The 13639-nt window shown below is 41.3% G+C and overlaps 1 long non-coding RNA gene across 1 annotated transcript in view; it reads left to right on the top strand.

Annotated features, from left to right (window-relative positions):
* Window positions 1-13269, top strand: part of LOC140699338 (uncharacterized) — a 48439-nt gene extending 35170 nt beyond the window's left edge. Inside the window, exon 3 of the long non-coding RNA XR_012077434.1 lies at window positions 13074-13269. This is a non-coding gene — a long non-coding RNA (uncharacterized lncRNA). The remainder of the gene's footprint in view (window positions 1-13073) is intronic.
* The last annotated feature ends 370 nt before the right edge of the window (window positions 13270-13639 follow it).

The following is a 13639-nucleotide window of genomic DNA, read 5'->3' as shown; positions in this document are numbered from 1 at the left end:
TCCTTTTAACAAATGGTTGTATCATACATCCAATTATCTAGAGCAGAAGTTGGCAAACCATGGCCCTTAAACCAAATCCAGCTTGCTGTTTGTTTCTGTGAAGTTTTATTGGAGTAAAGCCACACCCATTCATTTACATATTGCCTATGGCTGCTTTCCTGAGATAACAGCAGAGTTGAGCAGTTAAAACAGCCAGTATGGCCCACAAAGCCTAAAATGTTTACTTCTGGCCCTTTACAGAAAAACTTTACTGACCTCTGAATAGAGCACGTGTCCTCTTAGATGCTAAACATCATTTCAAATGCAGTACATCCCAAGATTTTCATCTGAACATGTGCATTCATGCACACGTGTGCACACGGACCCCACCGTCCCCACCTTTCCCCTCTCAACTTCACCATTAGTTCAGGTTCCAGTGGTTACTGCTCCCATCTTCTGAACCTAGTTAATGAATCAAATCATACCATCTCCTTTTCCTTTGAAAACTCTCACGGCCTTTCCATCCCACTCCCACTGTGATCCTGGACTCCACTTAGTCCACCACCCCTACTGATGTTCAGTCTACCCTCTACACCACTGCCTGAGCCATTGTCCTAAAATGCCATTTTTACACAATTATAATCCAGTTAAAGAGTCTACAGTGGCTCCCATGTGCCAGCTACACCAAGGCTGAACGTACTCTGCCTGGCTTTTAAAACAGCCCACAGTTTGGCTCCACAATACATGTAAAACTTTGGATCCCACCTCTTCCCAGTCTACACTGACACTCTGGTCTGGCCCACCTCCCGTAGTGCCACCTTGATAAATCCCACCTCTATTCTTCACTCCCACCACACCTCTGTCCCAGGTTGAATTGAGTCTCCCCAAAATTCATATATTGAAGTCTAGGCCCCCACCCCTCCCCATATCTCAGGATATAAACTTATTTGGAAATAGGGTCATTGCAGATGTAATTAGTTAAGAGGAGGTCATATTGGTAAAGGGTAGGCCTCTTTATTTTTATAAAAGGGAGGAAATTTAGAACCAGGGACACAGGGAAAACACCAAGTGAAGATGAAAGCATAGGTCAGGGAGTGCATCTCCAAGCCAAGAAACGCCAAAGGTGGCCAATAAGCCACTAGAAGCCAGGAGAGAGGCATGGAACAGATTCTCCCTCAAAGCCCTCAGCAGGAACCAAATCTGCCAACACCTTGATCTTGGACTTCTGGATTCCAGGACCGTGGGACAATAAGTTTCTATTGTTCAAGACCCAATCTCTGCTACTTTGTTAGGACAGCCCTGGAAAGCTGACACAGACTCCCCCCCGCCCAAGGCTCAGAAGGCTTTCTGAAAGATGATTCTGAAAGCCCTGGGATGTGTGGCCACACAGCAGAGAGAAGTCAAGACGGCTTTGGATGGCAAGGGCACAGTCAATGAGCCCAGCACCTGCCTGGATCCTCGCTTCCAGAAGGAAGCCCAGCCTGCTCTAGAACCCCACTCGTTCCCCCTCCTACCTGGTCTGGGGGAGGAAAACAGATCAGGACTTGCACTCCAGGGATCTGCTTTTGCTGAGTTGCTTTTGCATATCTACTCTCCCCCTCCCTTCCTTTCCTCACTGAAGACTTGAGCCACAACTTCTATAAAAAGCAAGTTTGGAGCCAAGCACATCCACTTCAGGAGTCCAGCCCCTGACCTCCCCCTGCTCCTGTCCTGGAAGTCTGGACATCTATCTGGAGAGTCAGCTGCCCTTGAATGAAGGCCGCCTGAGAGAGGCTGCCAAGACCCAAGCATCATCCAGGAACCTCAAAGAGGCTAAATTGGGACCTATCAACTCATGAAGAAGACTTCTAGCAGCGAATGTGGCCCAGGGAACTGGCGAGAGGCAGAATAGAGCCCTGCAGCTCTGTTGTGCTCTGATATGTGAGCCCACATGACTCTGGCTGGTTGTCAGTGAGAAAATGAAATCTCCTCCAAGTCACTCAACTCCAGGAGGCCAAAGGCCAAACCAACCCTTCAGCCACCGAGTCATCACAGACTGTGTATCTGTGAGTCTGTTACCTTCTTCCCTGGAGACATTTGGTAAGTCCAAGTGGCTTGGTAATCTTCTTATCTCAAATGTTGTAGGGTGAACAGTGATCTGATTTTCTTTGTCCCAGATGTAAAAAGAAGCACATGCATTGAAGGGAAGACATGGCTGATGAGATGGAGGGAGGAGCAGGGCCAGCTCCACGGGTATGAGATGTGTCCACAGGACCCTGTAGTTGGTTAAATGCTCTGTTTGTTCCTGCCATCTTTAAATCCTTCATAATGATTGAACTAGGGGCCTTGCCTTTTCATTTCTCTCTGAATCCTAAAAATTATATAAAGCAGCTCCGGTGAGAAGCCTGTGTGTATGTGCATACACACGTGTGTCAGTGTGTGCCTGTGGTACACGTGCATGCATATGTGTACATCTGTGCGAGTATGTGTGTGTTTAACTGGCGGGTGGCAATTGATGATGAATGATGAGTGATGCTTAGAGAAGGAATGGTCCAATTTCAAACCTGGGAGCAGACAATAATGAGAAGTACCATCAATTTTCATTATTGTCATTATGTTCAGTAAAGTTGCCACCAACGCTGAATTAGCAAATACTGAACCATTGCTCCTAGGGGAAATACAAAGTTAGGTTCCTGTGAGCCTCTGGTCACAAGATTTTCACCTACTTATCAGTGTACAACCTACTTTGATACGTTTCTTTCTAAAGATACTTTATTTAATGTATATTGTTGATTCATTAACATCAAACTCACAGCCAACAGTGCTGTAACTCAAGGCTGAACAAAGCCTATCTAACATAAGGCACATCACAGCCTTTCTGCACTTAGGAATGCTAGTCTAGTCGCCACTTCAGCACTATGCTTGGAGGCCTTTTTAAACAGTAAAATCACCAGGGAAAAAAAAGCACCAAAATGTGAAAACATGGCACTTAACACACCGTGGAAAGGACATTTGTTGACAGTATGAGAGGAAACAGGAAAGCAGAGCATCTCCTTGTTTGACCTCAGCCAGACATGTGCCTGTCCAGTGACTCAGATTTTCCCCCTCTGCACAGATCCACAAAGTCCTGTGCAAATGCCCCAAGTATTGTCTTAGAGCTACAAACAAATTTTAGTGAGTAGACAAATTCAGAATCCACAAATGAGGAGGACTGAACGTACAGTATCTTCAACTAGGGTGAGAAGCCTGCAATTCAAATTCTACTCCGTCACTGCCATGTGACATCCAGCAAGTCAGTCACCCTGTCTGTCTGTTGGCTTCGTCTTCGCCCTCTACTGAATTTCTGGTCAAACTTCAAGACACTGAACCAACACATCCTCCGTGAGGATCTTCCAATAACCTTGGTTGAAAATGAATTGTTTCTTCCTTGCCCCCCACCCGAGTCACCCCTCTTTCCCAGACACCTGCCACTTGTCTGTTGCTGTGCCTCAGAGGATGGCGTGTGGCTGGAGCATGGGGCAGATTTATCCAACTCTCACTATGTTGCGTGGTTCTCCCTCTTCACCTTCTTTGGTTCCATTGACTGCTTCCCCTTGGCCCTTGCGCCTTCTGACCACTGTGTGGCCTGCTGCCAACCCCTGCTTTATGTCACCATCAAGACACAGAAGGCTCGTTTGGGTTTTGAGGCTGGGGCTTACGTCAATGGTGTCTTCAATGCCTTGGGAACAAATTGTTTCTTTCTCCCAAATATTCCTCATCATTTTGCCCACTCTGCCATTATGATGCTGATTTAATTATGCTTTATTATAATTTATTACTGATCTTCTATCATTCCAGTAAGTAGATTGTAAAATCTGTCAGGACAGGGATTAAATCTTATTCACCTTTACATCTACACAGGTGCTGAGCCCAGTTTCCTTAGTGCAGGTGATGAATAGGAATTTATTAACTTGAAATGGGAATAATGAGCCTGGCCTTATCCATCATCACCATTTTTTTTATTGTGGTAAAATTTACATAGCATAAATTTACCATGAGTGACGTTTAGCACATTTGCAGTGTTGTGCAACCATCATAGAATATTTTATCACTCCAAAAAACAAGCCCTGGAGGCAGTAAGTAGTCACTCCCCATTTTACCCTTAGGCTCTGGCAAGCACTAATCTGCCTTTTGTCTCTGTGGGATTACTTATTCTAGACGTGTCATATAAATAGAATCATATTATATGTGGCCTTTATGTCTGGCTTCTTTCATCTAATATGATGTTTTGGGGTTCATCCATGTTGTAGCATTTATCAGTTCGTCATTCCTTTTTATGGCTGAGTAATATGCCACTGGGTGACTATATCACATTTTGTTTATTCATTCATCAGTTGTTGGGCATTTTGGTTGTTTCTACCTTTGGCTTTTATGAACAGTCTGCTATAATATTTTAATAATAAGACTCACTATAGGAATGATTATTGTTTCTGTTACATAGATGAACTGCCTGTTTACTTGTCAGTACCCCCATCCCCACTAGACTGAGTTTCTGAGGGTAGGAACTTTGTCTTGTTCCCTATGGGTTCCCTAGGGCCTTGGCTAATCCTGGCACAGAGTACATGCTCAATAAATCTGTTGACTGATGAATGATTTCTGCTTTGAGGACTGAATGCCCAATCACAACAGATGTGAAACGTAGAAAAAGTCACCCTCATAAAATCTTAGGATATTAGATCTTAAAGAAGGGACCATCTGCTCCAAGACTGTCTTTTAATATTCTGGCACCATCACTTTGTAGCTGTGTGACCTTGGGCAGGTTTCTTCAAGTATCTGTTAATTCCTTTCCTATAAAATAGAAGCAATAACATGACTTACCTCATAAAGCTGTTTTGATAAATAAATGACTTAATACATATTCAGTGCTGATTATTAGGAATGAGGAATTAGGATCAAAAAGGTAAGCAAATTACTCAAGATTACAAAGCTACTTTGAGGCAGAGCTGGGACTAGAACCTACATCTTAGCTTTCCCATCTTCTCATGGTCGTTTGAAGGCTATTCAGAACCTGATGGGGAACAGCTTTCCTGTGCAATGAGATCAGTACTACTTCCACAGTCACATTCCCTGGAGCAAACCTCTCCTTCCTCAGACAGGTGGCTTCATTCAAGTTCTAGTTTTTGTGCCTCCTTCCATGTTCCAAATCTAACCTCATATCTGCCTCAAGTAGGAGAAAGATTCTGTGTCCACCACTCAAAACAATTTTCCTCCAAGTATGTTCCTTACAATATTCACTTCTATCGAGGATAATTTCTAGGTTGGGAAAAAAAGATTCCTTAGCCAAATACATTTGAGAACTAGGACATCTGGAAAGGAACAATGCAAATTAGTATATAAAGGCTAGTAAGAAGTTCTAGATACCTGCTTACCCAGCAGTTTCACAGCATAAGGAAATATGAAGTCTTTCCTCAGCACAATACCTATCACTGTATTTGGAATGCCAGGAAGCACATTTTGGGAAACACTGGCCTCAGCTGTTATCCTTGGCATCAGATGGAAGGGTCGTATCTTATTTCAAGCTCTATGAGAAAGCAGGCTTTGTCTAGTTTTTTCACTGCTTGGAGAGTATCTGCCACACACTAGAGATTGAACGATTATTTGTTGAAGAGATAAACAAATTGTAATGGAAGCCACAACTTGGATGTTGTGATTGAAGCATCGGCCACTGGTAGAGAAGAAGCCAACACATCAGCTGCTGGGTCTTCAGTCTAGTTGTCTCCAAGCAGAAGGTCCCCATGGAATTGGCTCTTTCAAGAAGAAGGCTCCCATCCACCCAGTCATGGCTTCTTGCCTTCCAAGATAGTGAGTCCCAATGAGTAGACCAAGAATGCAATCCCGGCTACTGCCACCTGGTTCTCTAGACTCCTCCCCCAGCATACCAGTGTTTCCAGGGGCGCCAGTCTTCATGACTTCCACACAAAAATCAGGTTACCTTACAGATCTGATATGAGTCAACAGGCTGTAACCTGAGCGCTCATCCAAAAATGAACTCCCTTCCCCTGGCCCCAGCCAGCCTGTCTGGGCTTAGCCAGGCAGCAGCACTAGGGAAAGGAAGGCTGCTTCATCTTTTCCTGGCAAAGCGGCCTTCCTTTTCAGAACCTTTAGCTCAGCTAAGTGGAGACACCTGGTGTTTGTTGCTGCAACTTCAAGAACAGTACCTCAAGGATTCCAGGCAGAAAGTCAGGCTCCTCGTAAAAACTGCATAGTCACAAAGACAATCTGAGAAGAGGAAATGCAGATGGTATCCCATCTCACCCCTACGAGACTTTCTTCCCTCTTAAATATTCTACTGTCTGTGTAGTCTTTCTCCACATTCTTGCCTTTAAAACTTGGAGAAAAACAGTATTGCAAGGCACCCAAAATTTGTGAGTAGCCCGGAAGGAGGAAAAATACCCTTTCCTGATTGCTTCATATAGTCAGGTTTTAAATCAGAGTGCTAACTTTTGTGCAATAACTGTTTGGTAATATTTAATAAGTAGCTGGTGTAGTACAGCTCCCCCCCCACCAAAAAAAAATTTTTTAAGCCTATACAAGGCCAAAGGAATATTAAAGTTTCACTATGGAAGAAATATGGCCACTGCCAAGAACTGATTAGTCATAAAATCCACAGCATTATCATCATCCATCATTGCGTTTCTTTTAATGACTGAACTAAAAAGAGAGACATCAAAGTTTTCAAAATAAGGTTATAAAAACGCTGTATGCGGATGAGGCCTCCAAATATTTTGATAGAACCTGAACAAAAAAAAAAAAAAAGAAAAATCATTGAAACAAATCACAAAACATATGTTGTTGTGTTTTGCTCTAAAAACCATGAAGTTTAACCAGAACCCTATTATGGTAACTGCTTAGCTTTTCATGCATTCCTAAATTACCATGTAATCTAAAACCTTGTTTTCAGCTGCCCTGTATTGGAAAGTCCCTTAAAATAATCAGGATGATTACAGACTGGTATTCAGAAAGAAACTTGCTTGTATTCTAGTAAATGAAAGTGTTATTTATCGGGCAGTCTCCTTTAAAAAAAAAAATCTACCTCAGAAACACAATGTATTCAGGAAATACCTAAACCAAGGATTGCATTTTGGGCGCTCTACATTTTCAAACACATGGGTAGTTGGTGTAAAAATATGTTCTTTTCCTGCAGGGACTTGACTGTAATTAGTGTATGCCAAAACTCTCTCACAGAGATTTCATTGTCTTATCTACTTACATCATCTTAATGCGATTTTATTTTACTTTGTCAAAGTCATATTAATGTAAATGTGTTCTTGATAGCAAACAGAGTTCTTTTTTATGCAAAACAGGATTCAGCTGACTCTAATAAAACAGCTTGCAGTCTATTAGACTATAACAGTAATGTGCTTATTTTGTTTCTCAAATCAAGACTGTGTCAGAAAGCTATAGACAGAGATTCGTCTTGTTTTTCACAATAATTGCTAGGGTGGGGTTACATTATGATCTTTAAATGAATAGTATCTCTTAGAACAAACACTTCATATATCTTTTATCTTCCCCTGCATACAGTTCTGAGTTTTCTTTGAAAATGCTGTGCTACTTTTCCACATAAGTCATCAGAATGTTTCCAAAGAATTTTAACTGCCAGATTAATTATATCTTGCAAACAAAGATAGATTGCTTACATTCTTTATTCAGAATTCCTGCCAGTATGGAGCAACTGGCAACAAATTAATTTCTTTTGCAACCATGCAAAATGTTTTGCTATGAAAAGCTCTGGAAGGTAAATGGATCCTTTAAAAAAAAAAATCAGGTTGCTCATTCTGAAAGGCTAATCTGTAAGCAAAGAACAGAGGATTAAGTGAACTTGACTGCCTCCCCCCCTCCCCGTTTTTAGCATCTATGTTATAGCCTTCTGTTAATGTATTCAGTTAATTAAGTATTGCTGTGACCTGGTGGCAATTTTTGAAATCCAGGGAATTTTTCCCCCCTTTAAATTCCGCCTCCCCCACAGAGCAAAATATAATCTGTTTCCAGTCAGTCTGTTTATGTCAGCTGTGTCTCTACTACAAGCCTCTAAAATGTTTTAATAAATTTATCAACCAAAAAATATTACAAACATTTCATTTCCTTTGATTCAGACACACATACACACCAAAAAAAAAAAAAAAGCCTCTGCCTTCATTGCAAATTCTTGCTGGTATGAATCACTCTAAGTAATATTTGCTTTAACTTTCGTGTGGTTCTACAAACAACCTTTATATGGCTGGACTTCAAAGCTAGGAGAAATAAAGGTTAGAAACATGATAGGAGTAATCTATTATTAGGCATGAAACATTAAACCACTTTTAGCTATAAGTCTTAAAACTTGAATAATCTCGGTTTTTAATGTAGTGCATATTTATTGTGCTTTCGCTTACAGGGGCATTTATCACAGAGGAGTGTTTAGAAGAGAAATATTTTCCATTGCACTATGCGCCACAATTTGGTTTAATTTTTCCTAATATTTAATTTAGAAAAACGGTAATATTATAACAGGGTTCTCATGTTTCCTGGCCAAAATGCTTGGTGTTCCTCACAGAGTAAAATTAATCTGTTACCAGCCCGCTGACCTGCAAGTCAGGTTTCAGTAAAGTAGGCGCTGAGGGGGGAGGGCAGGGGGAGGGGGGAGCTAGGGTGGGTAGGGAGATAAGATCTCTTTCTTTGACTAGGAAGGAAAAAAAGAGCTGAGAGGAATGTCTCAACCCACCCATGCCATCAAATGACAGAAAATAAGCTGAACGTGTATTTGAGCCGAGGAGTGTTTGAAAACATTTATTAGCTCCATCCATAACTGCAGGAATGTTAATTGTTAAAATCTGTACTGCAGTTATTTCTTTAAGCAGGGGGCCGCATTGAGTGGAAATTCAGCTCCTTGTTTCTCTTTTTTCTCCACATATATTTGCACTTAAAAAAAAACTAATGTTATGAAATAAGTCAGATGTCAGATGGAGAGCTTACTAGCACAAGGGAATGCAAAACAGTGTTAGGGATATATGCATATGCAGGAACAGAAAAACAACATTGGTAACATTTTGTTCTTGATTAAATTTGTGCTCCTAATACAGTAGATTAAAAATAAGTCCAACTGTTAAACACATTAGTGTTCAGCCACTGCCAATGTGCCAGGAAAGCAGCTATCGCCCCGGACCTGGCCTGCACCTCTCTGTAGCCTTGAGGAGACAAGGAGACGAGGAAACAGAGGAAACCTGAGCCCCCAAGTCCATCAATGACCCTGCAGTTTGGGGATCCCTCATTTTCATCTGCTGATTCTACCCTAGAACCTTCCCAATATCTTCTCATACTGTGTCAAAAGGAGCATCTTTCAGCAAAGCTTAAAGAGAATATTGGCTCAGAGAGAGAGAGAAAAAATTGCTGCCAGCCAGCCACAATAAAGGTACTCTTTGAAGAAAATTCAAGTTATAGTCTATTGGGCAATTATGTGTGAAACTTGTGTCCTTTAAGACTGGTGTAAGCCCCATGTTTCACTCCCCAAGAATTTTATGATTGGGATCGAATCCCCAAACACCTGAACTGGAAGGCACTCCAGAGATCACAGCCAACTCCCTTCTTTTGTGGACAGTGCCCAGCGCGGTAAGGGTGATATCACACCAGGCCTGACCTAGCTGGACGTGGAACCCAAGCTTTAGTTTCCCCAGAACTGTCTGTTGTGTGATACCACACTACCCATTCAGTTTGTTCAAAAAAAGAAACTAAAATAACCCCATGGATAAGAGGAATAATGTATTTCATCAGGCAATTATAGTAATAGCTCTTTATCTAATCTCTGTGTTATTATACTTGTATGAGTTCTTCAAATATGTGTTGTTTTTTTTTAAATACCAACTCTTCAGTTCCTACTCACTCTTCCCCCAACACAGATCCTCCCCTCCTAGGTTCCCCTACTCCCTCTCAAGTGCACTTTTTTATGGTCCTTGGTCAATCTGGTTTAATAGGTTACCTGTTGCTGACACTCTCACTTCACATAGAAGTGGAACTCTCTGCTGTGACTTGTTTTCTGGAAGCAGAAGGGTATGAGGCTGTGATGTTTGTAAATCTAGGAAGTAATAGTTCCCCAAAAGCAATGCAGAGAATTGCAGATATTACCAGGAAAAGAGGACAGTTAATTGAAATTACTTGGAGCATGCAGTATTGAACAAGGAGATGGTTTCTGAGCAACCCGTATCTAAACATGGCTTGCCAAAGACCTGCACACTTTTAATTTGCTCTACAAATTTGGTTAGCCCAATAAAGTGTAAACATCAAACACTGATCGTGGAACGCATTAAACATTAACCAACTGAGACCTTAAAGACTTGAGTAGGACATTAAAATTATAGGAGAAGGATAGGCCAGGCAACTCTGGGAAATTAGGTTAAGACTCTAAAAAAGAATGTTTGTTGGCTGGGTAAAAATAAAGTAAAAACTATTTTTGGATTGGTAACCATTTGTCTCTGTAGACAAGCTATTTCCCTCCCTGAGATTATATTTTGAAAATCAAGCAAATTTACCAAAGTCAATTTGATTTTCTGATTGTTCTCTGGGACGCGATATATTACCACCCAAATGAGCTCTGAAAACGCATTTTCCATTGCTGTTCCAAGATCTATAAATCCTTAGGTGGAAATGTGTCTTTGATGCATTTAGTGTGTTTGTGTATACTCCACATTGCTTAGACTGGGGTTCAGCCCCCATAAAGGTTCACTAAACTTTTGTTGGACAGAAAAATGAAATATTTATAAGGAAATAAGGATGGCTCCCAGGTTTACCCACTCAGACTTGAGTGGCCCACCAAAAACCCACATGAATGTGGGATGTACTCCCTTCTCAACAAGAGCAGTAAGCACCTCCTTTGAAACAGTAAGACACAAGAAAAGGAAAATGATACCACAGTCAAGTACCTTGTTCTCTAAGTATCCTTTGCCCCAGGGGGCCTCACAGAGTAAATTCCTACAAGGTAAGAACAATTTCCTCTCAGGAGAAAGTTTGGTACAATATTTCTTTGATATCTCTAAGAGTCTAGAATATTGTAGGTGACAGCTCTCAACAACTCAACATAAGTCCTGGGGAGGCTGAATGGTAAAAATAAGTTAAACCACTACTAGACCAAGAATTAACTCCTAAGACAATTTAAATATGGGTGCTTGTTTTCATGAGATTCAAAATACCCAGTCTTCACAGAACAAAAGAATTTTTAGGAGCCATATCTTTATTTGGGTTGCCTCAGAAATAGACCCTGAGACAAAGATTTAAATGCAAGAAGCTGATTTGGGAGAAAAAAGAAACACCAGATAGGGAGCATGGAAACAAGACAGGATAGGGAGGACAGCTGATACAAGGTATATTAACAAGCCAGCTACAAGTTGGCAATGGAGCTTAATCTCCATGGAAAACTCTGGGAGCCCATGCAGAACACATACCTCAGAAGTCCCGCCAGAGAGGTGGGAGCTGTGGAATTTATACACCAGTTGCCATCAGTCTTTGTATGAGGTTCCTGAGAGCCATTAATTCTAGGGCACTTGTAGTTGACCATGTAAGCAGGCAAAGCAGGTTTTGGTGATCAAAGGGAGCTCTCAAGTAAAGAAATGCAAGAGCTGGGAATTGGAAAGTAGGCTGGCAAGCTCTAAAGTCATCAGAGTGAGGGACTTGTGGGCAGGACCCTGACAGGCTCCTGTGGTGGCGTGTCTAAACATCAGCAATAACTCCGAGAAGTTTAACTGCAGTTCTTTGTTGTGTCTAACAAGGGGCTAACACGTTGTAGGGGCTTAATGTGTGTTGAATGAAGGAAGGAAGGACAAAATAAGACATCAGTTAGTGAATTTTTTTTAAAGCTTCACATATATGGTTTATGTACTGTTCAACATTGAGTAGTTTAAACTTTTCTCAAGTAGCTTTATAATATGGGCTCAGACTTGGTATTAGACCAAAATTTATCACTTCCATCACTTTCTAGTTGTAAAAGCTTGAGCAGATTACTTCTTGGAGTCTCCATTGCTCCATTTATAAAATGCCTGTTTCATAGTATTAAATGTTATAAGACCGGAGGAGTAAGTGATATAAGGCTGGATACAGAAATTGACACATGGTAAATACTCAGTGCTATTGTAATGACTCGAGTCACTTCTCTGACTTCAAATCCCACTTGTGCCAACAGCTATCCATATATTTTCAGGCAAGTCATTTAGCCTCTCTGGTGCAGGACTTCCCCACCTTGAAAGTGGAGACAATAATTTCCTGCTGCTCATTCCTCCAGAAAGTGAGGTCCTAAGAGAATATTATGAAAGGACTAAGTCACACTTACTGAGCACTTTACAGTTTGCACAGTCCTTTGACATAATATCATCTCATTCCTGAGCAGAAAAGGATTTTGAACTTAGAAACCATTCTTCCAGTGTAGGGGAGTGCCTCTCCATTTCTCCAGATGCCCCCAAGTCTGATTGGTGTTTGGAGTAGGTTGTAGATTTTGAAATGGTCCACAGACCTATAGGAGCTACATATAGGTACCCAGAGGAAATTGGTTTGACTCATCAGTGGTTGGCTGGGCAGTCAGGGTGGGCATGAGAGTCAATGTCTGGCAGGGACGTGCCCAAGTGGATCTTGTAGGCTCATGTTTGGGGTGGAGTGTTTATAAAGATTCTAGGTGAACCAAGAATTTACACTAGAACCGTTGAACCAATGAAGTCATGTATTCAGGGATCAGAGTGGGCCTGTCTGGAGAAGACAGGCAGGGTGGGCCTCATGCACACCAAACCAGGAGATAAGTGCCTAAAATCTAGCCTGAGGGATTCCATTAACATGTCTGAGCACTGATTACATGCCAGTCATGGTAGCAGATACAAAGATGAGTGCCCTTTTATTATCCCTATCCCACAGTTGATAAAACTGATGCTTAGAAAAGATATATGCCCAGGTTATGCAAAACTATAGCTAAGGTCTCCCTGATACCAAAGAAAGGGTTTTAAACCACTGGATAACACTGTCTGTTTACAACATCATAATATTTTGATACCATGCAAAATGTTAGTATAATAGAGAAAAAATAAAGAAAATCCAATTAATAATAAATATTTTTTAACTTTTAGTATCCTGAGGGAAAAATATTTTAAAGCATTGACAGTCACTGGACAAAGCATCTGAATTATGAACATACTCTACAAGAGAAGATAAAGTCATGACCACTGCATTCCAAATGCCCTTCTTCTATGGTATTGCTAAGCCTTCCATAAGAGTTCAGCTAAGTCAACAAGAATAAAATCAAACAATTAGTCCTATTTGTGATCAGTTCCCTTCATTGCCTCTCAGTGAGCTCACTTTACAAGACTCTAAGAATCAAATGATAATTGCTAGCATACTGTTCATTAAGTGAGCACTTACCCTGTGCTGGGCACTGTACTAAGCGCCTTATCTTGGTTACATCCTCTATTCCTCACAACATCCTTCTGGGTTATGTACCTTAGCTTCTGCTTTTACAGATGTGAAACAGAAGCTCAAAGACGTTGAAGAACTTTTCCAAGGTCAAGTTAAACCTAATCAGTGGAAGAACTGAGATTCAAATCCTGACTGCCTGATTCTATTACCATTCCACGGTGCTGTGCTATCTCTGGAGTCTAGAATCTCAGTGATGGGAAAGTACCCATTTACACTTAGA

Source organism: Vicugna pacos, chromosome 11, assembly GCF_048564905.1.
Source record: "Vicugna pacos chromosome 11, VicPac4, whole genome shotgun sequence".
NCBI lineage: Eukaryota > Metazoa > Chordata > Mammalia > Artiodactyla > Camelidae > Vicugna > Vicugna pacos.
The sequence above is the reverse complement of the archived record's forward strand: the minus strand, read 5'-3'. Positions and strand labels throughout refer to the sequence as shown.